Source organism: Chionomys nivalis, chromosome 8, assembly GCF_950005125.1.
Source record: "Chionomys nivalis chromosome 8, mChiNiv1.1, whole genome shotgun sequence".
NCBI classification, from domain to species: Eukaryota; Metazoa; Chordata; class Mammalia; order Rodentia; family Cricetidae; genus Chionomys; species Chionomys nivalis.
Genome location: NC_080093.1, coordinates 62,562,075 through 62,589,181, shown reverse-complemented (window position 1 = coordinate 62,589,181; position 27,107 = coordinate 62,562,075). Strand labels below are relative to the sequence as shown.

At 46.7% G+C, this 27,107-nt stretch overlaps 1 protein-coding gene across 2 annotated transcripts in view; it reads right to left on the bottom strand.

Moving 5' to 3' along the window:
• The window catches only part of C8H10orf90 (chromosome 8 C10orf90 homolog), a 229,363-nt gene that overhangs the window by 128,046 nt on the left and 74,210 nt on the right, over window positions 1-27,107 (bottom strand). The window contains exon 1 of one of the 2 annotated variants that reach the window (XM_057778859.1): window positions 20,721-20,768. The exons of the other annotated variant lie outside the window; for it this stretch is intronic. The gene's annotated coding sequence lies outside the window, so the exon portion shown is untranslated. Of the gene's footprint in view, window positions 1-20,720; window positions 20,769-27,107 lie in introns of those variants that run through there. 2 annotated transcript variants of the gene reach the window in all.

Genomic DNA, 27,107 nt, shown 5'->3' with positions numbered 1-27,107 from the left:
TATAAAGAGCAGGGAAGGTAAAGAAAACACCAAGTGTGGAGGCATCTGAGTAGCCGATCCAGAGCAGAAAATGAAGAGCAGAAAATGAACTGGGAAGCCAGGCACACTGACACACAGGATAATTCTAGCTGAGAGAAGAGGAACGCAGTCCAGTTCAAGGTCAACCTGGGCTGCAGAGTGAGACTGTCTCCAAAAGGCAAAACCAGGAAGGAAGGAAGGGAGGGAGGGAGGGAGGGAGGGAGGGAGGGAGGGAGGGAGGGAGGGAGGGAGGAGAGGAGAGAGACAGAGATGGAGGGGGAAGGGGGGAAGAATGGAGGGAAGGAAGGATAAAGGGAGGGAAGGAAAGGAAAAACAAAGAAGTGGGGAAGTGGGGGAGTTGGTTCATATGCTATTTAAAATAAAGCTAACGAGGAGCAGTGGGATAGCTGGCTCAGTGGTAAAGGCACTTGCTACCAAGCCTGAGGACCTGAGTTTGAGCCCCAGAGCCCGAAGATTTACATAATAGAAGGAGAAAAGCAACTTCTACAAGTTGTCCTTTGACCTCCAAATGTGTGCAATGGTGTGCATACACATGCGTGTACACACACACACACACACTACATCTTAAAAGGGAGGACTGGGTGGGCAGGGGTAACACTGAGATGAGAATCCACAGAGGGGAAGCATTGTGTGATGCTGTCTACCCCCTTCAGGTTGGAAATAGAGCCCAGATGGTTCCTCCCCATGCTTATCAAACCTGGACATTTGTGGATGCTTTCCTCGCTGCACACCCAAGAAATGATCCTTGAAATTATATTACCAAGAGAAATTTTCCTTCATTGCTTATTTTGATATAATTTCAATAAATGTATAGAATGTGAAATTATTTCCTCATTTCATTCCAGTTCTGAAAATGAAATTCAATTTATGAGCCAGTCTGTGGAACTCCAGCAGAGCACGGCCACGACGCTCCAGCAGCCTATTGCTAGCTGGAGGACCAGGCTTCTGGGAAAAAGAATAACCCTTTAGGGGCGGGATGATCTTCAGAGGCAGGAGTCTCAGTCACTAATGGCAGCTTAGTCTATCCCTTGAAGGCCTGAGAAGATGGGACTGGGAGGGTGAGAGCACATGAGAATCTCTGTGCACCCCACTGTTACCCCCAAATAACGCGAGGGAGACCTGCATCTCTGAATCCAGGTAGCAGGCAGTACTATTACACCTGGGGGCCTCTGTGAGGCTCTACACAGAGAACATGGCTGCTTATGTTCAAATGAGCATCTCAGGAGATGAAACTGGAACACATTTTTTAAAATTGTCCGGGCTTGGTAATCCCACAACTCAGGAGACTGAAACAGGGAGGAAATGAAGAGTTCAAAACCTGTCTGGGATACAGAGTAAATTCAAGGCTACCCTGGGCAACTTAGCAAGATCCTGTCTCCTAATAAAAATCAAAAAGGAGAGCTAGCAGTGGAAGGCTCGCCTGGCACGCGGGAGGTCCTGGGTGGAATCTCCAGTATAAAATAAAATAAATCATGCAATATTTAAGACATATGGGAGTATAATATAATATGGAAAGTGTGCAGGCACCACAACCAGACTGAGAAAAGATGTTACCAAAGTATTAAAACTTGATCCTTTCCCTAGTTATATCCTCCTCCAGTGAGTCCTGTACTGAATTCATGTTTATGCTTTTTATGGTTCTACCATGTTTACAGCTCGTAGCAATACCAGGCATTGCCTAGCCTGTTAGTAATGACCAGCAATAGTGTTATCGTCCTGAGATTCATCCAGGATAACATTTGTGGAGTTGCAGCTAATTCTTTTCACTACTCAGAAAAGTTCTTTCTGTTCCTCTTTTTTGTCTTTCTTTCTTTCTTTCTTTCTTTCTTTCTTTCTTTCTTTCTTTCTTTCTCTCTCTCTCTCTCTCTCTCTCTCTCTCTCTCTCTCTCTCTCTCTCTCTCTCTCTCTGTTTCTGAGTTGGCTATATGAGACAGGTGGTGCTTGGCGAGGAGGGCCAGCACACACAAAAGCTGCCTCTCAATCCTCCACCCTCCACCCCTCCTAGTGTTGAGTCAGAAACTTGGGAGGCACTGGTAAGATGGCTCTGCGGATAAAGGTGCTTGCTGCCACTTCTAATGACCTGAATCAATTCTCAGGACCTATATGGTAAGAGGAAAGAACCTACCCCTAAGTTACCCTCTGACCTCCCAATATACATACATACGCACAGGTTTGTATACATAGACTTGTTTTCGTTTTTGTTTTTTAAAGAAACTTGGGACAGACTAGGCTATAGCTCAGTTGAAGCATCTTGCCTCATACACACAGATCCTAGGTTCAATCCTCAACACCACAAAAAAAAAAAAAAAAAAAAAAAAAAAAAAAAAACATGATCAGGTAATATGGCCCAAACTTGTAATCCCAGCACTCAAGAGGCTGAGGCAGAGAGTCACGAGTCCAAGGCCAACCTGAGGTATATACAGCAAGTCCCTGTGTCAACAAACAAAAACATCTTTCATCTCCCCTATCCTGATTCAGTCCAAGATGAACAGGTCACATTGGCGGCCCCTCTCAGCCTTCCCTGGGCAACTGGCATCCCTCCTCACCCTCACGCTGACTCAGAAATCTATACCCTTCACTGCATTGCAGGAATGCACCTACCATCTGTCTCCTTGCCTTCCTGTGGTTCTAGTCCATCTTCATTAATTTCAGCTACAAATATCCCAGACCAGGTCACAATCGACTCACACTTGTAACACATACCTTACAGCTTCATACTGGAAAGATGAAACCAGCATCCAGCCTTAATGGGAGAGCATCTTTCTAAGTCAGAAACATGAACCTTATCAGCTCCCCACCCCCTCTTAAAAACCCTCCTGTGTCTCTCACTGCCTTCAAGATGAAACCCAACCCCCAAAGCACGCCATCTAAGACACTTGGTGATCCTATCTCTGCCTACCTGGGCAGGTACATCTCCTGAGACTTCTCCCTCAAAGAGCTGTGAAACCCTGCAGCCTAACCACATGCCCCAGCCGCATACGATTCTTCTATATGTTCTCCCTCCTTCCCCAGCTCAGCCAGTGATGGCTACTGATCTCTCAAGACCCTCCAAGGATCCTCAGCAGGCATTTCCATACAAGATAGCTGTGGTAGTTTGAAAGAAAATGATTCCCAAAGCAAGTGGCGCTATTAGGAGGTGTGGCTTTGTTGGAGAATGTGTGGCCTTGTTGGAGGAGGTGTGTCACTGTAGAAGTTGGTTTTGGGGTTTTATATATGCTCAAGCCTTGCTCAGTGTCTCAGGTCACTTCCTGTTGCCTATGAATCAAGATGCAAGAACTCTCAGTTCCTCCTCCGGCACTATGTCTGCCTGCATTCTGCCTTGCTTCCTGTTATAATGATAATGGACTAAACCTCTGAACTTTAAGCTACTCCAATTAAATATTTTCTTTTAAAAGAGTTGCCACAGTCATGGTGTCTCTTCACAGTAAGATAAACTCTATCTAAGACAATAGTCCATCTTCATTGTGAAGCCCAATAAATTCAGAATCACCTAGGAGACACACCATTGGATATATCTTTGAGGGTGTTTTTAGAAAAGATTGAGGAGGGAAGATCCATCCTGAATGTTGGTGGCACCTTTCCTTGACTGTGGTCCTGCACTGAATTAAAAGGGAAAAGAAGAAAGCCACATAAATGCTGGCATTCTCCTTTTCTCTGCTTCCTGTTCTACCAAGATGTGATAAAAGTAATATCCTATCTGAACCTGGGGCGAGGGGCCTGCTCCATGACCCTCAGTGTCACATGTGTCTCTTGCAAGTCACATGACCATGGACTGGTATTCACCTGGTGTTTTCTTCCCACAAGACGGACAACCAACAGGAAGGGTTGCTCATATACCCTATGTCCCCGGGACCCAGAACTGCTCATACATCCCATATCCCCAGCACCTAGTTCATTTTACTCCTGGCAGTGATGGGGGAATGTCTATGAACCATATCAGGTCACCTGGAGAATATGAGGGCAAAGTAACACTAGAGAGTCTAAAGTGTCTTGATCTCATTATATGAATTATTAGGAAAATGTAACTTGGAATATATGATTTTTCCACATCACTGAAGTTCACCCTTTGAGCTAGAATACCCATACTTACTAATTTATGTAGAAAGATTTCTTAAAAAAAAAGTCTCCACTGGCTGAACTAACCAGCATTCTCTGACACACTGAATGGGCTATTGTAACAAAATATTCCTTCCCTGGGAAAGATGTGACTATCTTCTGCACCCACCTCCCCACTAAGATCCTAAGGACAAACCAAAGTTCAGTTCCAACACAGTTCTCCCTGGGGATCCATGAGTTTACTGGCCTTCCTTATGGAGCCTGAGTGAGGAGTTACAGACAGGAGTGTGGGTGACCCCAAAACAACCATCCTGGAAAGTCTGTACCCGGTGTGGCTGATGGCTTCCCCATGGCTACATACTTGAAGCTCCTCCCACTAGTCTTCCACGGTCTGGTCTCTAACCTATCACAGAGACCATGAGGCCACATGTAATTAGGGTAGAATTGCGTGCAAATAGCTGAGAGGAGCGACCAGATCCTGGAAACGGTCCAATGACCCTCCCCACCAACTCCTTCTAGTTGGAAAGGTCAACAGTCCATGGGCCCCAACATGATAGACTCTCAAAAGTAGACATAGATGGTCCTGGCAGCAGTTTGGCTCAAAAGATAACACTCTACAAGACTTGTTTATAGCCACTGTCTTCCCACCCTCCCATTGCTCCCATTGACAGGGTCACTCCGATTTTTTTTTTTTTTTTTTTTGATTTTTGAGACAGGGTTTCTCCGTAGCTTTTTGGTTCCTGTCCTGGAACTAGTTCTTGTAGACCAGGCTGGCCTCGAACTCACAGAGATCCGCCTGCCTCTGCCTCCCGAGTGCTGGGATTAAAGGTGTGCACCACCACCGCCCGGCTGGTCACTCCGATTTTTAAGATAGGCGTTGATGACATTTCCTCTGTTTCCTGAGTCCTTATTAGAACCAGCCTCTTCAAGGAATCCCAAGGAGGTTTGGCCCACCAGGACCCAGCGAACTTCCCTTTGTTGGTTAAACATTCTTCCTTAACATTTTCAGACAGGTATAACATGTATTTTGAACTTCTCTCCACTTCCACCCTGCCAAGCCCCGTCCCCACAAGTCCCTTTTCTCCGCTCATGTCCTCATGTTTTATTTTATAACCTACCAAGGCCATCTGTGCAATTGTGGGTTTGGAACTATCCGCCGGAGCTTCGTGAGCTCACTAGTGGACACCCGAGAACAATAATTCTCTGTTACAGAATCTTTCAGTATCTAGGATTTCAGCAGGGAGGGCATCTCACTTTTACAGACACTTGGTTTCCTTTCTGTAGACGGTATTCACTCTTCCCCATCCATCACTTCTCAGTCGACCAAAGGTCGAGAGCTCACACCATGCATCGTACTGTGTTGCTTAAGCTGCCACTGAGCACAGGTCTGAAAGTAACTGGAAAAGCCACTACTTCAGCATAGTTGCAGGGCCATGTTTATCCTTGCTAACTTCTTCCTCTCCTGCCTGCTACTCCAGAGCCCTTTACAATTGCTGCTACTGGCTTGTGTGGATAAAATGATCTAAGAATCAGGGACACTGAAGCCCCTCTGCTGTGCCTAAGCAGCTACCGGTGGTTTAAAAACCAGACCGTGGGTGGGGAGATGCCTCGGCAGGAAAAGTACTTTCTACGGAAGCTGAGTTCAGATTCCTAGCACCTTCGTAAAACCCAGGCACAGTGACATGTATCTGTAACCCTAGCAGTAGGGGATGGAAACTCGTGCATCTGGTGGCTCACTGATCAGCAAGCTAGCCAAAGAAGCAAGACCCAGGTCCCAGGTGGAGTGAGAGATGCTGTTTTTATAAATTAAAAAAAAAAAAAGGTGAAGGGACTGAGGAAGACAGCTAATGTTAACCTCTGGCCTCCACACATGCAAAAGTATATTTATATACACATGTACACACATGGGCATACATGCATATGCTATACACAAAAACACCATCAACAGGAAACAAAAGCCTGCAACAAAAATCCAAACCAACCAACCAGGAGACCTTCCTTGTTCTTAGGGGATACTATTTTAATCTGATTTTGTTGTCATAGAATATCCAAGTCTAAGAAAAGAGGTTGTTTTATGCTCATAAAACATGGTCTGAGGTTGGGGCATCCCAGGGCAAGGAGCAGCTAGGAGCATTGTGATGCTTCAACTCTTGACAGCGGATGAAGGGAGCAGACTCAGGCCGCTAGAGAAATTGTGGGGGCTGCCTTGTCTCTCAGCAGCCTGCTCTCAGGGCACCCAGACTAGGCACTTATGAATGAGGACTCAACAGTGAGGTCGGCCAACCTCCATCCTTGAGCTCCCCCCAAAATCCAGAACAACCTAGAGGTCCTGTAGACCAATATCACTATACTGAGGGGAGTGAATCTGGGGGGGGGGGGGGCGTCCACTCCAGCAGGCTAACTCAGGACATTTGATATGATGTTAGCTGGAGCTGCTCTTCGCAGTAAGAGAGTCAGGGATGTGTTTCTAAGCACTTGCTAACATTAGTCAAACTCACGATGCTTGGCGGGTAATTCTACTAGAATCAGACCCTCAGGGACCAAGCTACATCTCATTATTTATAATGGGCAGTGCAAAGCTAGACACCTTGGAGAACTGCACCGCTTTTGGCCTATAGATTCCTCGTCCTGCCTGGGGATGACTCAGTGGTAGAGAACCCTTGCCCAGTGTATGCAAGGCCCTGGATTCAATTGCCAGCACTGGAAAGAAAATATTTTAATTAAGTCTGAGTCCCTTTGCCCCCATGCCTGCCAGCTGTAGAGGCTGCACTGTGTGAAGATTCAGGTTTGCAGGATACACGATTTGCTCTTCAAAACTGGTGCCCTCTGCTCGTATAGTCACCCTGTGGTTTCCCTGGCCATCTTCGGTTTCTTCTTAGAGCAAAGTCATGGAGCAAAGAGAATATTTCCCTTTTTGCTATATGGTTTCCACTGCTCAGAGAATATTATTTTTAAAGTAAAATAAGTGTGCCTTCACTGAATTTTACACGGGGAAGATTCCACTGAAGGTGAAGACATACTATTGACTAGAGCCTCCATTGTTTGATTCCAGCATTTTACTGGGAACGAGGGAAACTGAAATTAATTTTCCACCTTACCTCATTGGAAAACTATTTTTTACTCTGCTGAACATTCAAAGCCCAGTCACAAATAGTGAATAATAAGCTGCAGCCATGCCCAGCACATGGCTGGAGGCCCACAGGCACGAGCCCCTTCCCCACAGCAAACCTTGCTCTGAGCCCACCTGACTCCCAGTGGCCATCAGTGCCCCCGGAGGGTACAGATCCCGAACCAGAGGAATCTAATTCACTATCATCACTGGCGAACATGCCCTTACACTGAATAGGGGGCTTTTCTGGACTGGCCAAGAGACCAAAGCCACCCCCACAGAGACAGCTCTGCTTCTCTATTAGGGGTTAGCAGGGTCAGAGAATAAACACCACTCACATTGTGGGTCACATTGTCTCTATAGCACGGGTTCAACTTTTCCAAAGTGGCGAGAAAGGAGATAGGACACTATGTAAGCAGGCAGGTGTAGAACAGTATGTAAACAGGTGGGTATAATGGTTGGTGTAGTATGTAAATAATGGGTGTGGCTTTAGGGAGGTATGTCAATTGTGAATATAGTTAATGGGTAGTATATGAGTAGCTAGTATCCAAGTAGGTGGGGAGGATACAAGTAGGTGGGTGTGTCTCATTACAACATATAAATAAGTGGATGTGAATCTGGGGGACACATAACTGAGTGACCATGACTGAATTCCTCTCAATTTTATTACTCTACACTGAGATGCCAATTTTATATAATTTTCATATGTCACATAAGTTTAGGTTTCTCTTTCCTCTCTAAAACATTTAAACATGTAGAAGACATCCCTACCCTAGAAGTCTCACACATCGGGCACCTTGATTTCCTAGAACCATATATACAGGTCTCAGACGTCCGCTGGGATAAACTCAACTGACATTGGAAATACGAGACAAAAGCAATATAGAGTCCCCACTTCCTGTCATGGACTTCTACCCTGGCCTTGGATAAAGATGTGTTCACTGTGGAGCAGAAATTACTTCTCAGACTTTCCGACAAAGCTAAGAGCAGAGTGGATTTAAAAATAAATAAATAAATAAAAGAATCTACATGTGGACTATAAAGAGCCAGAACAGCTGGAAAAATAATTCAGAGATGGTCTGGGAGAGCACATCTGTGGGAAGTGCACTAGGACGGCACCAGCCCCCAAGTGAGGGCCCTCACCCTCTAATCAATCGTCTCTGGTCGTGTCCTGATGAAAATTCACCTCACATTTCATTCAAGCCTGCACACGGCTCACATACCTTAGGACACAGCAACTCCATGGTGATGAAATTGCCTACCGGAGAGCTGGCTGGGGTTCTGCGGCTCAGAGGCGGGTGTGGGAGGGAAATTGCACTCAATTATATTTTATCACTGCTGCACAAGTTTCAGGCGAATTCATTAAAATTCGCTCCCAGAATCGGGTTGTGGAAGTGGGGAATTTTGGTAGCCTGGCTGACAATGAGGAAGGGATGGTTTGCTCTCTGCGCCAGAGGGTGCCACAGTATGCCAGCAGCCCAGCGAGGCTTTGGAGGCCACCGAGGTTGTCACCTCATGGAACCACAGCTGCGGTTTAAAACAAGGGCCTCTCAGAGAAACAGCACCCACGGTCTGTATAGAGACAGAGGCAGGCAGGGAGGCCAGAGGAGCAGTAGGCACAGATGAGTGGGTGCTGGAGCCAGCCAGCTCTGCCCCCACTTCCCTATCCCTGGTGGCCTGCTAAGCACCCATCAACACCTGCTGATAGAAGGGCTCCCTGCAGAAAGCAGAGGTACAGATTTGGAAGCTGAGTGAGAAAAAAACCCCACCACTGGGAGCTGAGCTGGGGAGGTGAAATCTGTGTCCCATAAGTTCTGCCGCCTGACGCAGCCTCTCCTCCAATACTCAAGCTTAGCAGCTGAGGAGAAGGCCAGGCCACCCTCTAGGAGAGGTGTGGAATGCTTCTGCTGCCTCCACCCCAGCAGGCCAGGAGGCTGCCCAGAGGAAACTATCGGCTCAGCAGCTGATGGCCGGCATTGACCCATGGTGTCTTGTGGGCACAACCTAGACGATCCCTGATGGGATAGCCAGGTATCCCTCCTCTATCCACCTGCTCGCTCCAGCATCTGCCAGCTTCCTAGATCCACATGGGTTTATCTGGACAACCGCCCCCACTCACATGCTCACAGCCAGTGCGTGAGTAAAGTCCACAGGCTGGGACCCTGTCCAACGGTCAATATCTCACTCGTAACTAATGCCTTGGATAGTCTTCCTCTACCAAGACCCTAGCATCTGTGAGGAACGGAGCCTCCTAGCTACCGCAGCAATGACAGAAAGCTGATGTCTACATAAAGCCTGAGATAGGATCGTCTCAGACACACCAAAGATAAGTGTCTTGTTCTTCTCAAGGCTGTTGTGCTCTCCCCAGGCACTAAGTGTCCTTGCTGGTGTGCAGACTGCCCTACCTTCAGAGGACACAAAGCCATTCAGGGGTTCTGTTCTTTCCCTGGGACAGACCCACTAGCTTATGAAGCCACAGTCAGTCTCCATGAACATTGTCTACAGTGTGAGAGATGACACTGCCTCAGCAACCTCTGAGTGCCCATGGCCCACCTGAGGGGTGCTCCCATCACACAGGGAAGCCAGCAGCCCACCATTTAGGAGCATGCCTCTTTCTGTGATTTACTGATGCCCTCCTGCTAATGCAAGACCAGATTTACTCCATCTACAGGAACTAAAGTGCCCAGGACTTGGAGGCCTTACTCTGCCTGGCCCCTTTGAAGTAGCTTGCTTTAGCCAGTTCATATAGTCGTTAAAAGTAAGTGTGAGACTTTCCGCCTCTGAGTTCAAGGGCATCAGCTTGGCAGCTGGACACTGGCCACAGTGGATAGTTTATGGCACAGGAAACGCCAACATCACAAACCAGAGCAAGCACCCCAGACCGCTTACTGACAAGTGACAGAAAGGCCCAAGGCTCCAGCTTCTGCTACAAGATCACAGTGAAACAGAACCTGGCTCCATGAGGGGACACTGTTGTGCCTTTACTAGGTCTCCCCGGGACTGTAAGTGTTAGAGTGTAAGGCTACACATGTTCTAGAATAAGAAGAGTCAGACCGCATGAAACTGTTTTTCTATCTCTAACAGGGTGATGGGTATTAGGGCTCAGGACACATTCCCCTCAAAACACAGCTGTTGGGGACCAGAATGTACCACCCCCAAAGAAATGTCAGAGAATCTCAAGCTAGTTATTCTGAGAAAGCCCAAAGCTCAGGCATGGCTTTGAAAGGCCAACTTTTTCCAGAAAGAGACTTTCATCTGGAAAGAAACCCTGAGGACTCTCTGAAGTAGCGAAAGTCTAGACACCAGAGAGGAGATGCTTTGGGGATAACTGTGATCAGCAGACATTGAGAGACTTTCTCTGCATAACAAGGTCGGTTTCCTCCCCCCAACCCAAACCCAGCTTATCTCCATCACTTCCCAGAAGCTCTGAGCTCCATGTTCTCATGAGGCACGGAAAAGCTTCAGTCATCTGACTCCCATGTGTGTGCATGCAATTAAAACCAGTTCTTCTCTTGTTCATCTGTCTTTGGCCAATTCAATTTGTAAGCCAGCCAAAGAACCCAGAAGGGAAGAAGGAAGCCATTTTCCTCTCCCCAATGAAACTGCAGTTGCCTCCTTCGATGCTGCCATGGGGATTACATGGGATTATCCACGTGGAAACGTGTCGGCCAGCACATGGCATGGAGCCCAATCTGCATCGGTGGCTGTGATGAGTGCACTCCCTGCTGGGATGCTGCTGAGCAATCTGTGAGCTCCACGCAGATGGAGCATAGCTTTGCTTATTTGGTCTTTAGACCAGAGAGGTCGGCTGCTAAGGCCAAAGGAAAACACTGTTTATTCTTTAGCTGACACTTCCCAGGGATCAGCCAGGTGACAAACTCAACACTGTGGACGTTTGGTCCCAGTGCATTCTCTGGGCAGCTGAGATGAGAACTTTAACACCATCCCTAGGCTCCACCTACTAGATGCCAATAGTCTCAACATCCCCCCCCCCCCAGGTCTCCAGTGCTGATAACCCCAAATGTCTCCAAATATCATAAAGTCTCAGACTTACTCTGCTTAAAATCCACCACCCAGCCAGCTGCTTGCTCAATGGGTTGTGGGGACATAGCAGGGCATCTGAACCATGGCCTGAGGGATCAGTAGGCTCTAAAGATATTTGGGAAAGTGTACGTGTCAGTGATACTGTTCTTTCCTGGCTGAGCATTTGGTTTCAGGAGGCTTGGTGACCCTTACAGGCAGCTGCTCATCATACTTGGGTGAGCACAGCAAGTCATTCTTGGAGGGTCACCTTGACCTGAATCCTTAAGGTTGCCCATAAAAGTCAGCAAGGGTGATCCTCCATGAAGCAGCCATAGGGACAAAATTCGCCAGGATACCAGCCTCTGTCGTGCAAACAGTCAATCTCCAGAGTCTTCAAGGAGCAGATAACCTAACTTTCAGCCACAATCTTGTCTGGGCAGAGTAGAGAGGTGTCATTCGCTTTTGTGTCCCAGGCTCACAGCTGCAACCCTGCCCATGTGTGGTGAGTGCATCCTTCTCTCAAGGGACTTCTTCAAGGTCATAAAACATGTCAGTAGTAAACCAAAATAAGGAGTGTGAAAAATCACGAGATATGATATCCACGCTCGCCAAACTTGACAAATGCCACCGTACCACATGAGTGCTAAGCGACAGAGCTGGAAATCAGAGCTCGTGTTCCAGTTGTCTCTTTAAAACAACATGGACTCCCCCAAGAAAAGAGGTGATAGGTTGCAAAACCCACATGTTCTGCACACTCCCAACCCTTACCTTTAACTCCACGCTAGTGGGCTGCCATGTTCCTGGAACCACATGCCTCCCTGGTGCTTGCCTTTGACAGGAAGGAAAGAGGTTGTCTTTAGCAGTCTGGAGACAGTGGCTGATTGAAACCATAGCAACCTCCTCCTGGCTCCTGAGCAGCACGTCTGCTCAGTGCCCTTTGCTCGCCTCACCTTCCCTGAGGCAGCCACTTAAATATTAAAATCAAGACCCCTTTGTGTTGATTCAGTGATAAGTTTAGGAATAAGAGTACACCAAGCTTGAATTTATAGGCATTAAAATTCACACATCAATCTATCTGCTGCCCATCTCTCTAGCAAGAGAAGGCATACTGTAGCCGGCACCATTGCCTGCTACTACGGCATAGCCAACCACCACCTTAACCTAAGCTCATAATAGGTGGTGATTGCCCTGTTCTTAAGGGCAGAAGACAAGACTCAACCTCAAGGCTTTGCGAAACTGGAAAAGCTGTCAACTGGAGATGCCTTCCATCTGCCGTTTGAGGGTCCCCTTAGACTCTAGGGCTTAGAGGCTCATTCAGGGAGTTAATAGGAAGCATTTAATTCCTTGTGAATATAAGATTGAGGGGCCCTGTTTTCTTACTGTGGGTCAGTGTTTCTGCCCTTGCCAGATGGCCCCTTTCAAGTCCTCACCATGTAGTTCCTCTATCTTCACTAAGAGCACACACACTAAAGGTCTCAGACCCTTCCCAGGGTTCACTTGACTAGGCCAGGCCCATCGGATAAGGCACCTTCTGATTAAGCTCATTCTGACCAGTGAGTCATCTTGCTATCACAACAGAAAGCATCCCACTGTGCTCACAGGCTTGGCCCCAGTTAAAGGGTGTGCACACTAGGTCGTCAGGTTCTTAGACTTCTACCTCTAGAGGAAAGAAGGAAAAGAAATGTGGGGCACAGAGGTCAGGGAGTGTTTGGAAACCGAGCACTGAGAAAACAAGGGACTCAGTTGTTCTCACTGGCTTATTTCACACCAGAAGACAAGTCCATCTGCCCAGGCAAGAGAGGAGAAAGTACACAGGGACAGAAAGTTAAAACAAGGAAGCTGAACAAGTGAGAGGCTGGGCAGAGAGGAAAATGAAGGAACAGAGCTATGATGGGTGGATGGGTGGGGATTGCCAGGGGCACCAGTGGTGTAAATAGGATGGATGCGTGGCAGGGTGATGGTATTTCACTTAATCTGGGCTTTGCAGGAAGGGAGTGAAGAAGACCTGGCAACAGGGGAGATGGCTCAGTCAATAATGTTCTCAGTGTGTAAGAAAGAAGACCTGGGCTTGAGCCTCAGCACCCATGTCAGGAATGGTGGTTCCTGCTGCTTACAGTACAAGAGCAGAGGAGATGGAGACTGGCAGATCTTTGGACCCATCAACTAACCAATCTAACTGCACTGTCAAGTCCGAGGTACCAGTGAGAGATCCTTCTCAGAAAACCCAGGTAGATGGCTTCTGAGGAATGACATTTGAGGGTCATCTATACTCACATCTCTCTCTCTCTCTCTCTCTCTCTCTCTCTCTCTCACACACACACACACACACACACACAGATATATAACACACACATACACATACGACACAACACACACAACACAACAAACACACACATACACACAAAGACACACACAGAAACAATGCACACACACACATAGAGACACACACAAACACAATGCACAGACACAATGCACATGCACACACATACACACACAAACCTGGCAACAGTAGTTGGGGCCAGTCAATGACACCTTCTCTAATTCCAAGCATATTTATTAGGGAAAGAGGTAGCCAAAAGACAATTGTGTTGAGCAGGCCAGGTTTGTGGCTTCCGGGGCTTAAAATCAAGGAGACCAAAGAGGCATCTTTTGCTGGGATCCCACATGATGCCAGCTTCCTCCATCACAACTGAAACCTCCCAATCAGCCATCCCAGAGGAAAGCAGCCAAGAGAGACTGTTCCTCATGATCTGCCAGGCATAGCTCATCCCAAGCCTGTACCAGGCTTTGTATCAGGTACTGAGCCTTTGTCAAACTGGTACCCAAGTCTTACAGGAGGATACCCTGATCTGGTCTGAGCTAAACAGAGGTCCCAGAACAATAGAGGCACAAACCAAGGATTCCTCTGGTCAAAACACTTTCAAAGATGTGCGGAGGTAAAACTCAAGAAGCAGGGTACAGCATGAACAAACAGAAGGGCGTGTCTTGAGAACGCGACAAGAAAGAGAAGCTCACAGAGGTGTGACACCTGATCTCACAGAAGAACCTGCTGGGCAACTGCACAGACAGATGGTAATGAGCACTGTAAGGACTCTGCCAACCAAAACCACCCTGAAAGCGGTTCTTGTGCTTATCCTTATTAAAACCAACCCTTCGCAGGAGGAAATCCATTCAGAACAAACCCTACCACTCCCGAAGCCTCTCTAAGCCAGAGAGAAAACTATGGGACATCACCAAGAAGCATCTGCAAGGCCCTGTGTTCTGTCCTCAGCATTGCAGGGAGGGGAGCAAATTAAGTATGTATCACCTCCAAGACTTCTTTAAAAGATAAAATAGACGAGCGGGAAGAAAAGAAACATGATAGTTTTTAGCCGGGCACCCAGCACATTGCACGGGTTGCTATAGTCCATGATTTATTATAATCTTCAGAACCAGAGGCAGCAGTGTGCATCTAAAAGAAATATCTCTTTAAAAATTAAATAAAGCCGGGAACTCACCAGGAGGGCCGGTGGTACCCTCCTGGCCTTGCTCCACGCTAATCATATTCTTCTACTTTATAGTAGATCCAGTTGATGCTGTGTTATCATTCTTCTTTTTAATTCTTCTGCTCAGCACACTTTATGCCTGTAGTCCCCGGAACTCCTTAGGGCAGGCACTTCATTATGGTTGCTGCCAATCAGCAGAGAAATACTCGACTCTCTGCGGCACGGCACACATTGAACCTTGGGTACTGTCTCGCTTTCCTTTAACGTCCTGAGCCAGCTTCTTTAAGTTTCCGGACATGAATGCATTTAAATGGACCCCAAGAAGTTAATATATTATTACCCAGTTAGTGCGGTTTTATTTCATGGTACCATGATGTAGCGCTCAATGATTTTTAAGCAATAAAAGAAGTGACTTTAAAACTTAATTAGGAAAATTTAGAGACTATCTAAGGTTCTTAGGAAATTTCAGAAAATGGGAACGGCACGCTAATATTCATGAGATTTATCTCGGGAAAATCCCAGAAAGGGTTTTGGAGCCCTTGCAAATCACTCTCGAGGGTGCCGTGTCTTACACACTCGCCGAAGCTATTCTGCTGAAAAGAAGTGAGACAAGAGAGATGCCAGGGTCCTAGGAGAAGCAAATCCGGTAATGCAGTCTCTTGTCTGGGTCCTTGGCAGAGCCCTCTCAGTACCCTTGACCGTTTCTGCCCCAAGGACTACAACAACCTCCTTGGCACACATTCAGGCTTTCTCTGAGGCTTTCAGATTAATATGATCTCATTTAAAAAGAGGAAAAAAAATAAGCGAAACTATTTGAGTCCTAATAGAAGCTTTTCTAGAACACGTCTTCTCAGTGCTGCCCTCTGCAATGGGGTGACCTCCAGGAAGTTTCGATTCCTTCCTTCTGCAACCCCATCCTTGGCCCATGGTTGTATCTGTTTCTATTAAAATACATGCATTCACCAGCAAGGATTGCCAAGTAAATAAATGTTGGGTTTGGCACCCGTTCCTTCATTAGAAGCCACAGCCAGAACTGGGAACGTGCAGCCACTGCCGTGCAGAGTCCTTCCTGAAGATTGCAAGTGCTTGCTTTTCAAAGATAAGAATTTGCCTTCTACCCTTCTACCAGGGGCTCCATGGTCTACTTCCTAACCAGGCTGTAGATGAGAATCACCAGGACCAGGGAAAGCAGGCTCTGAGCCAGCGGTTCCACTTACCTAGTTTGGAACCTAGGCAGCCAGGCGGGTTGGTCCTGCAGCAGAAACTGCAGGTGCTAGGGATCCACGGTCACCTGTTGTTCTGCTTCCAGGAAGCTGCTGGGATGTCCCTTGCCTGGGCGGAGGCTGGGGCAGAGGCAATACATGAATAATGAATGAACAAGAAGGCTCTCACCTCTCTTCATTAGCATTCCATTCAAATTACTTAACTAAGGCATCCATTTCTCTTCCCAGCTTCAAAAGAGACATGTTTCCCCTCAGGGGATAGCCAAAGTGAGCTGGGAAGAGGAACCTAGGAGGACCCCACCTAGGCTGACCCTCTGCAACTCTGGAACAACTTACTGTGAAAGAGACCTAGCAGGCCCTGGGAACCTAGGACTGTACCAAAGTAAATGAGCCACCTCTGGCTCCTGGCCACCAAACACAAACCACACAGTGGTAATGGCACAGGCAGCCAAGGATTGAGTACTTGCAAAGGAAACCAAACTGGCAAACCAGCAAGTCATCTTCTGAGAATGTCCTAACATAGCATCCTCTCCCTACAGTATCTCTGTGCGCCCCCCTTTTTTCTTTTTAGGAAGTGCATGTACCCCAGGCAGGCCTCAAATTTGCTATGTAGCTGAGGTTGGTTTTGAACTTTTGGTCCTGCTATTTCTACCTCCTTGGCACTGATATTATAATCATACAGCACAGATCTGGCTCAAGCAATCTCTTTTTAATGAAGCTGAACACAGTTCTCTCAGAAGAGAATATCCTAATGGCCAATAAAAGGGAATATGCTGATCCTTGTTCATCGCCAGGGGAAGGCTAATTAAAACCCTAGGAGAAGCCACCATGAACCATCAGAACGGCGAATATGGAAGTACTGGCAAAATGCCAAGTGCGACAGAAGATGCACACGTTCAATGGTGTGCTGGTGAGCTGGTGAGCTAGCCAAGTCGGTTTATCAAACTGTGTGGTTCCCTCTGTCCCAGCAATTCACTTCTGGTTATCTGCTCTGCAGGACAACGTCCAGCGGCTCTGCTGAGTATGACCTCCAGCTGGGAAGCATTCAAGATGTTCGGCAACAACAGAACACATCAATACGCCATATGTTCAACACAAGTAAATACCACTTAGCAAAGAGCCCAATGCATGGGATGGTTAATATCATCAACCTGACAAGATCCAGAATTGCCTGTGGGACGAGCCTCTGAACAAACACCGAGGGAGTTTCTAGACTGGTTTAATTAAGGTATGAAAACTTACACTACTTATCACTAACACTGTACCAGGAGTGGGGGCCTGGGCTGCATAAAAGTCAGAATCCGTTGAGCATCAGTGTTCTCTCGACTTCCTGACTCTTGCTGCCATTTCTCCACTGTGGTGGACTGTGTCTGTCTTCCAACTGTGGGCCAAGTAGACCTTTCTTTTCACATTTGCTTTTGTCTGATATTTTGTCACAGCAATGAGATAAGTGGCCAGTACAGTGAGTTACAACTATGCAAGCATCTCTAAATCATGGTGCCAAACGAAGAGAACCAAATGTCTTTCATCCCAGCGGCATAGGACACAAGACAGTTCAATAGAAAAGGCTATATTAGAGTTCCTGAGGAACAAAGGAGGGAAGGAGGGAAAAGGGGAGAGCAGGGGAGGAAGGGAAGAGGGGAGAGCAGGGGAGAAAGGGAAGAGGGGAGAGCAGAGGAGGAGAAGAGGGGGGAGGAGAGAGGAGAGATTGAGAGAACAGAATAAGAGAGGAAAGGAAAGGAGAGGAGAGGAGGGAAGAGGAGGGGAGGAGAGGACGGGAGGGGAGAGGAGGGGAGGGGAGGGGAGGGGAGGGGAGAGGAGAAGAGAGAAGAGGAGAGGCTTCAAAAATGCCTGGGTCATAGTCACAGAGATGTTGTCATTGAAGATTTATGAAACTGTACTCTTGGATAAGTGTATTGCTCCTTATAAATAATACTCTTCAGCTAATACATGCCAGCTCTGCTCTGTGCAGAGGCGGTTAGCACCACCTACCCCAGCTGAAACAGCACATTCTGTTTCCTTTCTCAGTGGACCCAGCAGCCACTCTAGGTCAGACTTATCAACTGCTTGCAGACAGGTGTTTCTAGGAGATTTCATTTTAGAAGGGTTTTGCAAATCTGTATTTCTTGATGCAATTTTACACTGAGCAAATTTCACTGAACTCTGTTCCTATCAAAGATCCTTTGAAACATTTAAGAGTTTAGTGTGCATATTATTTCTGGCTACAGATAAGACAAAAAGAAAAGGAACGAAACTAACAAGGAAAGATTTCCCAGGAGCAATCTCTGAAATGGGTGCCACTATGCTTTTACATTATACTGCAAATTAGCTCACCTATAAGTAAATGTTGGTGAAGTGATGAGAGCCAGGTATTACTGTCAGGGCTCTTCATCCTTCGAGTGACCCCATAATGTGGGGATCGCCATCTATAATGTCTAGGTGAGGAAGTGGGTGATTACGGAGCTCATTCAAGATTGCCAGTCTTTTCTACAAAATGGATTGGACACAGTCCAGGATGCCTGAGATCTTGTGTTCTCATGATGCTACTTGGGAATGACCTTGATTCAGAGTGAAAGCTGTGGACCTGCTGCTCCATCAGCTTGCTATTTCTTGGCTGTGGGGGATTTACTGGGGGGAAGATGCCTGATCAGTCTGAATGTGTCTATTTCATGGTCGGTGTGAAAGCTACCACATTAGAGATATGGACTCGGTAGAGACAAACCCCCAGGGGAAAGAAGGCATAGGGTCCCCCTGCTATGGTCCTAAGATGCCTCAGTCTTTTCTCTTCTGACTTGACTATTCAACTCATCCTGGGCTCCTGTGAGCTTTGTATTTTATTCATTAAATCCATTTTTCCAAAAGTTAATTTGGATTGGTTTATCTGATCATAGCGGGGTGTTGTGGAATATTAAAGATGTGTTGCATTCGTTTATACTGTGGAATATTTGTTTAATGATGCAAAGATGTGTTGCATTCTGTTATGTTGCATTTGTTTAACTCTGTGAGGCTGTGTTACTTTGCCTGTCTAAAACACTAGATTGACCTAATAAAGAGCTGAACAGTCAATAGGTAGGCAGGAGATGGGTAGGCAGGGCTGCCAGGCACAGAGAATAAATAGGAGAAGAAAACATAGGCTCAAAAAGAAAGAAGAGGAGGAGGAGTGAGAAAAGGAGGAGAGGAGGCCGCCAGGGGCCAGCCACCCAGCCATCCAGTCAGCCACAGAGTAAGAAGAAAGAAAGGTATATAAAATAAACAAAGGTAAAAAGCCTAGAGGCAAAATATAGTTAAAGAGAAACCGGATTAAAGTTAGAAAAGCTGGCTAGAAACAAGTCAAGCTAAGGTTGGGCATTCATAAGTAAGAATAAATTTCTGTGTATTTATTTGGGAGCTGGGTGGCAGACCCCCGAAGTAAAAAAGCAAAGCAAAACAACAACGACAACAATAACAAACCAACAACACGGGGGGGTGGGGAAATTGCACTAAGACAAGAAATGTATAATATGCTCCTCTGTAACATAAACCGGAAATGTGTATGCACTCTGAATATGCACTGTGTACCAGAATGCATAATCAATGAATGTTTGTGAATTCTCATGCACACTCATGTTTAAGTGTGTGTATACAAGTATAGAAGGATTTTGAGAGCCCGTGTCTCTGTAGTGCCTGTGTTTTTCTGAACAGATTCCCAGCCTCCCTCTGCCCTCTACGCACGTCCCTCTCTGCCCTCTGACTAGCTGCTAGTGACATTGCCAATGTTCTTCCCTGTTCTCCGTCCTGCTTCTCCAGCATTATGATTGACATTTACATTTGTAACAGGAGGTGCTAATTTACCCTGACAAAGCAAAACTACAGGTGTCTAACCAGAGAGGGCAGGCGTAGCTTGTCTCAACCACAAGCCGTTTAGACTCACTGCTAAGCAGAGTAGAGCCAAGGCCCGGGCTGGACAGATTTCTCACCATGATTCTCTTTGCAGTGAGGGACAAGTGGGAATGTTTGTGCAAGGTTTTTCTTCTGAAGAATTCAAAGGATTTGTGGGGAGAATCGGTGAGAAAGCAGGAATCCCAGTTGGAGAGTTTGCTTGACCAGCACATGTGTGTTGGGAAGAGAGAGAAGGCAGCTGGACCCCCTGGTCGTCTTTAGATATATCCTCTAGTTGGGAAGGTCAGGCCATAGTGTTAGGTGGATTCCCAGCTGTGTGGCTTAGAAACCATCTGACCATGCTCTGACTCCTAGATACACTGAGGATCCCTGAAGATCCCTAAGCCAGTGGTTCTCAACCTTATAATGCTGTGAGCCCTTAATACAGTTCCTCCTGTTATGATGACCCCCCAACCATAAAATTACTGTGCTGCTACTTCATAACTGTAATTTTGCTACTGTTATGAACTATAATGTGAAAATTTGGTATACAGGACCTCTGACATATGACACGCAAGGGGGTCACGACCCATAGGCTGACAATCTCTGTTCTCAGGCCCTAAGGCTTCTGCCGGACTCCACCATCAGGTGCTGCAGGCTGCCAGACTTCTCCCTTCTTAGGGCCAAGCTCTGCCTCTGCCGTCTCACAGGCTGGACTTCTCCTCCACAGCCACAAGCTAACCACTATCTCATTAGCTAGTATTAAGCATGGACACAGTGTGCAGCTATCGTGAGTGGCTCTGGAAAATGCCTCAAACACTTCTTCATGCTTTAAAAACGTTCCCCACACTTAGGGTATGAAAAACAAATTCAATGTACTCTGAGGACAGACTCAGAGCAAGCTCTAGAAGGAAACATAAAGGCTACCTTGCAGCTTCACAGTGGCAGCGTCTTGGTCAGAGAAGGGTGATGCGATTCTGAAGGTGGCAACTGTGTGGTCACCATCTGCTGGCAGCTTGGAGGGGGCAAAAGGAGACAGACATCAGCTTCCTGACTGTGGCAGAAAGAAACAGCGTGTGCCCAGTTACTGAGGCAACTCATTGACCTGGGCATTCGGCAGTGGCTCTATAGGCAGGAGCAGCTCCTAGAATGAGCCTATAGACTGCTCCAATGGCCTCCAGCAACAGCCTCTAATAAAACTCCTGAACCAACAGCATTGGACCCTTCGCTCTGAAACTGAGAACTGTTAGCCACCCATACTTCAGTGTGACCTGTGCTAAGGGCATCCAGAGAGAACACAGCTGTTTCTGCTGCTTCCCCAGGCCTCTCAACAGCATCTGCACATTTGATTTGAAGTGTTCAATGGCCTTCTTTACTTCACTCCCCTGGCCCATCTCTTTCTATTTCCTTCAGCTTTCCTGACAATCCACATGAAACTTAAGACCCTTCATGAAACCCATACAAAGTTACATAAAGCAAGGCATGCGGATACGCACAACTACATCTGCCAGGGACCATCAGCCATGATCTGGAAGAATGGCAAGCCGGAGCTGGGGCCTCCGGGTCCCATTTAAAATACTGAGGTTAAGAAGTGAAGTTTTTAGGTAATGATGTAACTATGGAAACAGGTGAGAAAAATGCCCATCTTCCCATTTGCATCTCTTCGTTTTCTCCTTGTGATTAGTCTTCTTTTGTGTTTTGGAAATACCATAAAAAGGATGGAATCTGGAAATGCGAGCACTCTCCCATGAGGGTTCCATCACCTTAAGGATTCAGCCGGAATCCTTGGGACAAAAGGACTCTTTTCTAGGAGAGTGTGCACCACTCATCGAGAGGACAGGAGGAGATGGGTGACATCACAAGATTAGAGAACAAGGACAGCTCCCCATGAGGGTTCAGCATCATTCTACAAGACAGTCTCAGCCTCGGTTGACATGATTGGCACTTGAGGCTGGCTAAGTCTCAGCTGTGAAGCCTGTCTTGTCTTTTGTTTATTAATGCCCATGTCTTTGGGTGCCAGCTGAACCCTCCCCAAGGGACAAAACTACCTCCAGATAATAACTGCTCCTTCCAGGTAGGAATATTAGAGCAGTCTGCTAAGACGAAGTTCAGAACACTTGTGTCTATATATCTGTGCACATGTTATCCAAGGTCTCTGGCTTGAGAAAAACTCACAAGAGGTCCACTCAATCTCAAGGTAATTTTCTTTTATCTCTAAAACATTCCAAAAGAAAAATGATTATGAATTCTAACACAGGGCTCAAAAGACTCCCGTCCCCAAACATCATCAGTTTCTACCTGGGATTTTATATTGGAAACAGATTCTCAGTTGTCTAAAAGATCCTTATCCAATGTAATATTTCAGGTTTAAAAGTTGTGGATTTATATTCTTAAATTGCATTCTGTTTCATATTTATGAGGGCAATTGTTATCATCTCTGTTCAAATTATCATCCCAACGTTCTCTGCTCAGACTGAAGCTCAGTGTGGTAGGCAGCTTCTCTGATCATTTGAATGGAGCCATGCCCTGACAGAGCCTGGGATGGTGGGGACCGCCCTCAAAAGCCAGTTATGCCTCTCAGTTCACTGAGACTGGCTGGAGTTTCTCTGGTCAGCTTGGCCAGCCCTTGCAGTGCTGAAGGGCCATGAGGGATGCTTTCTCAGGACAGGAGTCCAAAGTGCCCAGTTTCCTCGTCCAAAAGTCTCACTGAAATGACAAGCAGAGCTGCATTTAAATCAGTTCTGTTCTCCAGGAGTAAAAACAATCAATGGCCAGTGTGCTGATCTTGCAAACTGCCCCACCTGTCCAGGGAGCATATCCACATGGATTGGGGACCAGACAGAAAAGGAGAGTCATGTGCAGGATATAGATACACCTGACAGCACATAGAAAAAAACAAGCAATGCTAGTCTGGATGTCCCCATCTAGGGCACACATCCATCATGGGTACTGTCACATTTTATCCCTCTTCTGTGGTATTTAACAGCACAAGTGACAGACATCCCAGCAACTCGGGCAAGAATGTTGAGGGCAGAGACCAGGATACCCTTTGAATTCTTGAAGGTAGGATTTGGTCCTGGAACAAAATTGGAAAGGCGGGGGGGGGGGGGGTTGGCAGAAAGGAGAAGGCACAATAAGAGAGGAGAGGAAAGGAGAAATGCTGGGTCAGGTGCAATATGTACAAGCCAAGTACAAAGAACAGAGGGCATCTCATTTGACTAATGCAAGGAATTGATAAAATGCAGACAGGACAACAGAGCAATCTATCCCTAGAACAGCACGCTTGCAGCGCCAGCCTTGGGCACTTGTGCCATAAGCTATTGTCTGCTCCTGGAGGGTCAGCTGATCACAACCTCAGCTGCAGCAATATGACCCAGGAGCTAGACAGAAATGTAAATTCTCTAGTGATCCCTCCCTTGCCCAAACCTCCACATCAGACATCCTCTAGTGGGTTCTGAACCCAGTGATTCTGATGTTTGCTAAAGTTTAAGACACATCTACCCCCGACAGAGCCACTGATAACCAAGCAGAGAAGCACACTGTCATCAGAGCCCAGACAACTATTTTTTTCAGATATGCAAAATATGACTGGCTAATTCAGGGGTTTCATGCCACATCCTAATTCCACAACTTTAAAGGTCTCTGTTGCATTTTTAAATACGCAGTCTTCATTATTCTAGGAATGGCTGTGCCAGGATGTTTGCATCATCGAAACATCCATCACAGAGCAAGCGATGATGAAACCCGTGGCAGTGGGGTGGGAAGATGACTCAGTATGTAAGGTGCTTGCTGAGCAAGCATGGGCGCCTGAGTTCAGAACCCCAGCACCTACAAAAAGCCAAGTGCAGCTTCATGTCTGTGACTCCATCAGTGAGGGGCAAAGACAGGAGTATCCTGAGAGGTTTGCTGGCAAGTCTAGCTGAAATGGTTAGCCCAAATTCAATGAGAGACCCTGTCTCAAGAATAGTGGAAGACATCCCAGCATCTACATCTGGCCTCCACACACACAGGAAGGGGTGACTACACACAGACAGACAGACACACACACACACAGCAGCAGCAGTAGTGGCAGCAGCAGCAGCAGCAACAGCAAGTCTGTCTGGGCAGAACAAGATGCATGGAAGCTGTCTTAAGGCTTAAGCACGAAGATTCTATATGCTGATGCTTCCTGAAGCTGCAGCCCATGCCACCTTGGCCTTCGTTAAGGAACAGAGTGTCTATGGGACCGAGGCTCTGGCACCCCATGTGAAAGAAATATAGGCAGCATAATGCTATTCTGTGAGGCACCTGGAGGTTCAGTGCAGCTCCGAGTGATCCCTCTCTTTGCCTCACGCCATTCACACAATAACAGATGAGAGGCTACATCTATAATTGCTGCTCAGCACCTTCAAAATGGCCATTTGCATTCTTTTCTTTCCTGAAGGTCTTAAACTTCTTAGAACATACCTATAGAATACTTTCTTAATTGGGCCCCCTGATTCCCAGAAGTTCAGAGAGAGGTGTCAGGTGTGGAAGGTCAGGGACTCCAAGGGCTTTTAAATCCCCTGCAAGAAAGAGGCGGGGCAATAGCTGATGGAAAGTAAAGCAGGGCTTTAATAAGGAAACGGTTCATTTCTGAAATATGTGCTTACCTAACCCATCTCAGAAGGACTGCTCCTCAGTGGACCTCAGGATCTGACCCAGGGGACCAAAGGCCCAGCCAGGCAGGTTCAAGAGACCTGCCTTAAAGGGGACTGCCAACATAGTCTCTGTTCCAATGTGGAGACAGACAGACAGAGAAGACAGAAGGGCTCCAGACAATGGAACCCATCTATCTGGATAGATACACACAGAGGTGTACGCCGTCAAGCCCTAGGTCTTTCCTTAATCAAGTTGAACATGTCAATCAACCATCACAATGATGTAACAGAGTATTCTGCAGACAACTGATCAATCGTTTATAGTATGAATTTTGTGTTTACTATTCCACATTATGGAGTGAGTAAGATGATTCTGTGGGTCTCAGCAATTTCATGAAATCTATGAGACGTAGGACACTAAAGTGCCACACCCACAGGATACAATCAAAAAGCCCCCATAAACTTCAGTTCACAGAGCCACTCCAAAGCCAAGGAGGAAATGAGGTGCCTTGGAAACCTAGAGGGCTTTCAGGGGAGCAAGGGGAGGCAAGGGGAGAAGGGGTGCATCCACAGAGCCTCTTTCACTCACAGCCCACAGAGGAAGGGTAACTCAGGTCTGTCAAGACTAATACCAAGATTTTTTTTCAGAAGTATGATTCATTCATTCATTCATTCATTCATTCATTTCTTTTACTAGGAATTGACCCCAGAGCCCACATACTAGACAAGACTTAAACACTGAGCGAAACCCCATATCTCTTCCATATTGAGATAACATCTTGTGTAATTGCCCACACTAGCCTCAGGCTGGGGTCAGAAGTCAGTTCTACTCTCGGGCTAGTGATGCCAGTCTGGGAGGTTTTGGAAACTCTAGGACTTGAGAAGCAAGTAGACAAAGTGGGTCACTGAGAGCAGATTCTTAAGGCTATGAATACAGAGAGACAATGATGCTCCTCCCCTACACAGGCTCCCATCAACATGTGTTCCTCTAGGTACATGGGGCCAAGGGATAGGAACCAAACCCTTTGAAATCATGAGCTGAAATAAACCTTTCTTAAGTTGTTCTCTTGGATTTTTTGATCAAAGCCTTGCGAGATTAGTGAGTACATGTCCTTTCACCCAGAGATAACTTTTCAGAGATCCAAATGAAGCAGGAAATGGTGGCACCATTGAAGTGGCTGCCTGAAAGCCTCATTAATGTGTCCAGACTCTCTGGCCTTGTTCTTGACAGTGAAATAGTGGAATTCAGCTTCCTTTGTGAGACCACCTACTCACACAGGTATTAGCTCGGTAGCAGGAATGCAGAGACCTTGGAAACCCAAGCAGATCCTTAGATTGTCATGGCACATGGCAGAAAGCTGGGGAGAGAGGGTCTTTAATTAATATCCACAAAGCTGACCTCTGCTCCATGGGGCTTGATAGACTGGGTCTTCCCTAGAGATCCAGAATGTGCTTGTGCAGGCTTGGATGGCTGCCACCCCTCCTGACAGTCCCATTCCATATCTCCCTGCAATTGACAACATCAGAAAAGAGAATCTAAATTATTTAGTCTACAAGCTTCCTGGCTGCTGTGTTTAGGCTGCTGACAGGGTGTTTGCTGCATGGTGGAGGTTTAGGGGTACCTCCAGAGGCTCTCACCTAGACTTAGAGTAGGGTGCCCGAAGCAGAATCAACTTGGGGCAGAAGGAGGCCTGGCTCTTGCCTCTGTGACTGGTGTGGGTGCAACTGAGAAACCTTCAGTTTTCCTGGGGCCCTGTGTCCCATCTTGTGCTTTAGGGATAGGATCGCTATCTGTATTAGGATATATGAGACTCACTGTTCACATGAAACTATACAGGTGACCCCTCAAAATACACATAAAAGTGAAAGGGCAAGATTGGAGGTGAGGAGCACCTGGGAGGCTTCAAACTAACATAATCCCCACCCCAGCTCCAAACATACAGTTCTCATCATGATCCCTAAACATGGTGCTTCTTAGTCTTTCTTTATACACAGTGGACGAGGCCTGTTCAGGACAGGGGTGAAGTAGATGCACCTAACACTTACCTCACACCACATACAAAATTTAACTTTAAATAGATTATAGACTTGAACGCAGATGCTGTCAACTACAAAACTTACACAATGCAATCTAGGGGGAAAATCTTCACACCTCAGGGAAGGCAGAGATGTGGTTCATCAGAATGCCAAAACCACTAACCACAAAAGGAAAATTTCATTGAATTCTATGAGTGTTTTCCATACCACAAATGACCAGTAAGAAAATAGAGAGCAAGCCCCAAACCGAAAGGAGATATTTGCCTTACACAGATTAGACAAAGGATGGGTTCATATTATACAAAGATTTCTTGGAACTTAATGAGATGACAAATAACTAGATATTAAGAAATGAGGCGATGAGGCGATGCTAGACAGCTGTAGGCGCTGTCTGAGAGGGTCACAGGGAAATGACATTAGTCACTGTCCAGAAGGACCCAGACTAACCACGTCTACTAATAGAGTACTACAGTGTCCGTGTAGATGAGGGGAAAGAGACAAACTCTCAGGCATTGCTGTCGGAGGCATAAAGCGGGATGTGGGTGGCTCTGAAAGGTCAAACATACATTATCACACAACCTAGCAAATCCACTTCTGGGGACCCACCCCTACCCATCCACCTACTACTTTCCCCCAAATGTAGTGCACATCAGGAATT